Source organism: Mytilus edulis, chromosome 6 (genome assembly GCF_963676685.1).
Source record: "Mytilus edulis chromosome 6, xbMytEdul2.2, whole genome shotgun sequence".
NCBI classification, from domain to species: Eukaryota; Metazoa; Mollusca; class Bivalvia; order Mytilida; family Mytilidae; genus Mytilus; species Mytilus edulis.
Genome location: NC_092349.1, coordinates 5,074,719 through 5,078,814, shown reverse-complemented (window position 1 = coordinate 5,078,814; position 4,096 = coordinate 5,074,719).

Sequence of the window (4,096 nt, the reverse complement as noted above, 5' to 3'; positions counted from 1 at the left end):
AACAATTTAAATTTAAAAGTGTACAACAAGTGATGTAACCAATCATTTTAGCGTAATTTTTTTAGAAGGGAATAATTAACTGTTCGCATTAATTACTATTTTATTGAACCAAAAAAGTAATTTACTTACAACAATGAAAACAAAACAAAAAAGTGTGCTAAAACAAGCACAACATGTTCCGAGCATATATCTGGAAAATCAGTATGTATGTCAGAATTCCTGGCAGAAATTTTGATATCTAGATTTGATCCAGGAGGTCTATGACTTGACTAGATGACAGAAGCTTCTTCAGGAAGTCCACCCTATCTGCAGGGTCACCGCATTTAAAAATTTTGTCTATTTTTAAAATTGCGTTATTTAAAATTCTATGTACTAGTTACAAACATAAATAAAATAAAATGTTTTGATTTAATTTATTGTAATTAAAACTTGTCTAAGATCGAATAACTAAAAAATAAGTCAGGCAGGGTTTTTTTCTTTTTATTTATGTTTGACCTTTCATTTATATTCAGTGTCATACGTTCATATGTGTATATGATTCGGGAAAAAAGATATTTACATGTTTTATTACCGAACATTTTATAAAATAAAAGTATATAAAGTAATGATAAGTATATATAAGCTTAAATTTAACAGATTTTTTTTCAATATCATTTATAAACATGTATAACAGTTTATTGAATAAATGCACATTTTTACCCATATGGGTTGAGGGCATACATAAATCAACATAATAATTTTACAGTACAGTTATGTGGGCCTCATATCTTGACTTACATGCTAGAAATTGACAATGATCTTTTTGTTAAAAACAAAACTTTACTCCAAAAGAGATGATTTCCGCTTCCCAATTGTTTTAACGTCACATTTCTATGTACCTACAATTGCATTCCATCAGTACATGTACCTGCACATGGAGTATATATCTCCAAGTTGAGAGATTTACTGGATTTGGAATACCATAAGCAATACGACGGGTTCCACATGTGGAGCAGGATCTGCTTACCCTTCCGGAGCACCTGAGATCATCCCCAGTTTTTGGTAGGGCGGTTCGTGTTGCTTAGTCTTTAGTTTTCTATGTTGTGTCTTCTGTACTATTGTTTGTCTGTTTGTCTTTTTCTTTTTAACCATGGCGTTGTCAGTTTATTTTCTATCCACGAGTTTGACTCTCCCTCTGGTATCTTTCGTCCCTCTTTTGAGACGATAGTCTCGGGTTTGTAATTCCTATTGATCAGTCTGATTAAAATCAAACCTCTTGAGGCCCGTTTTTCTGATGTGTTGCGTGGGACTCGCACTGGCATTTCGACCGTATTTTGAAGTCATTGCGATAAGTTTGCCTGAGAGCCGAATCATGCATTTTCAGGTAGCCACATGGTAATTTAGGTCTTCTGTGGTAGACAACTAAGGCAATTCGATGTTATTAGCAATAATACTCACAACTTGGTTACTGGTTTTCCGTGAGCATGGAGAAGAAGTTAACGTTCGAAAGTGGACAACCAAATTTACTATTTCTACAATATCCACGGTCAATCCGATTTTTGACTTGGATCCAAATGCGATATGTATCTATATACTCATACAAGTGGGCTCAACCTAAACAGATCCAGATGATTTATGAAACCAACAGCTTTTTTTTATATGATAAACTGTTTAAATCACATTAAATCCGATAAACACCGCCGTCAACATACCAATGAATTGGTTAAAAACCTTTCTTATTACAGCAACTTATAACTTTCTTTTCTATTTTTCTTTTAATTTTCTAGGCCATTGTTCTTTATATTTTTTTCTCTTTATTGTTTGCTCGTTTTAACCACTATTCTCTATTCTGTAATCCTTCTATAGATATAAGAAGATGTGCTATGAGTGCCAATGAGACAACTCTCCATTCAAGTAACAATTTATAAAAGTAAACCATTATAGGTCAAGGTACGGCCTTCAACATGAAGTCTTGATTCACACCGAACAGCAAGCAATGAAGGGCCCCAAAAATTAAAACGGGAAAACCAAAGGTCCATGTCTGTTTGACTTCCACGTTTGTTTGTTTTTTGTTTACCTCGGAGTTGGGTATATTTTTGTCATTTTTTTGTACATTGTACAATAAAATCAAGCTCTTCTCAATCTCATGTTCTTTGCTAGCTTGATTTATTTATTTTGCCATTAGGAAATGCTAAAATTAGTACTAATGACACACCCCCACACCCCACCCCACCCCACACACTAATGATTGAAAAGTATACTATTGAGGTGCAATTGCCAATGAGACAACAACTATCAATGAATTTACTTAAGTTAGCTGAACACGAGTTTCTGCATGCTTATTGATTTTGTCTCGCCTGATACGAAAAAGTACGAGACATAAGGATTACTGTTCGGTGGTGGCGGCGTAAAATATGTGTATGAAGATAGCTTTTTATTTCAGAAGGTGGAAGACATGTAGGCTTCATTTCTATTTGATCCTATTTGTATCCATCTGACGAGTTAAGCCTTTTTCAACTGATTTTTGTATATAGTTCGTTCTTATGTTGTAAGGTTACATAACTGTCCAATTTTAAGTTGGGGGGATCTCGCTAACATGTTTAACCCCGCCACATTCTGTATGTATGTGCCTGTCCCACGTCAGGAGTCTGTAATTCAGTGGTTATCGTTTGTTGATGTGTTACATATTTGTGTTTCGTTCATTATTTATACATAAATTAGGCTGTTAGTTTTTTTCGTTTGAATTGTTGTACATTGTCATTATGGACCGGTCTTTTATAGCTGATCGACTGACTATGCGGTATGGGCTTTGCTTATTGTTAAAGGTCGTATGGGGATCTATAGTTATTAATTTCTGTGTCATTTGCTCTTTTGTGGAGAGTTGTCTCATTGGCATTTATACCACACCTTCTTATTTATATTCATACCTTGTATATGTAGATGCCTAATGCTACGAAGTTTCCGTCTGTCAAAAAAACCCTTTTTTTCATGTGAAATACTCATTTATCAGTACTAGGATAAATATTTTTAGTATAATTGTTTATTGCAAGGTCTACATATCCGTTACACATTATCTAATTGTTATATCATGTTTTTCAAAATTCATATATATGACTTTTAGCATAACTTGAATCTTCAAAATATATGTTCAATATAAAATCTTCTTTATTGAATTACGCCCCCATTTAAAAAATCCTGGATTCACCTCCAACTACTATCTATCCTACACGTACAATGTAGTTATAAGAGGTTGCAAAATAAAAGATAAATATGATTAAAAAGATATATCATAAAGACATAAAGTTGTGATGATTAATCAGATTTCAGATTCAGATTTGAGTAAAAAGTAGATGATTGAATTCTATATATACATGTACCTGATGTGTATTTCAGCGTGATAGCGATCTAAAAAATGTCATTAACAGCTGAGAGAATCTCTTTTAAAAAAAGTGCAGTTTTCATACATTGTAAATAACATGAATAGGATTTAATGTAAATAAAATTTGAACCTTATACCACCCTATTGTTTGTTTCTAAAAAGAAACTACTTCAAAGATAGCTCGAGTATATGCATTTGTGTGGTTATCTAGATTTTTCGCGAGGGGGGTGGGGGGGGGTGCGTCCGTCTGGCCACTGGACACTTGGTGATTTCGACTAGTCGCACAATTATACACTTATGTTCGGTCTGATGTATAAATACAAGATCCAAAACATCAACTCTTCGCATGCGTCGGAAGTTGACTGTTAAAACTCACAGGCACATGACTGTACCAGAAAAAAAATAAAGTATACAAGATGCTTTTTTCTGAGACAAGTGCCTGTGATGAAACTGACCCACCAAATATCCTGATTCATTTCCATGCAATTTTTCCTTTACAGGTCCACTCATTGCCAAGGTTTTACCTATTGTCACATTGTAAGCATATTATTGTACTGGATGTTTATGTAATAATTACCGATGGGCGTCCAGCAGACACTTTTTAATAAATCAATGAGAACTATAACTACAGCGGCTAACGGATGGCCCAATATACATTCCTGAAATTGACGCAAAAGTACTATAAAAAAAAATAGACCTCAAGGAAAGCAATCATATGGATGGTTTTTTTTTAATTTA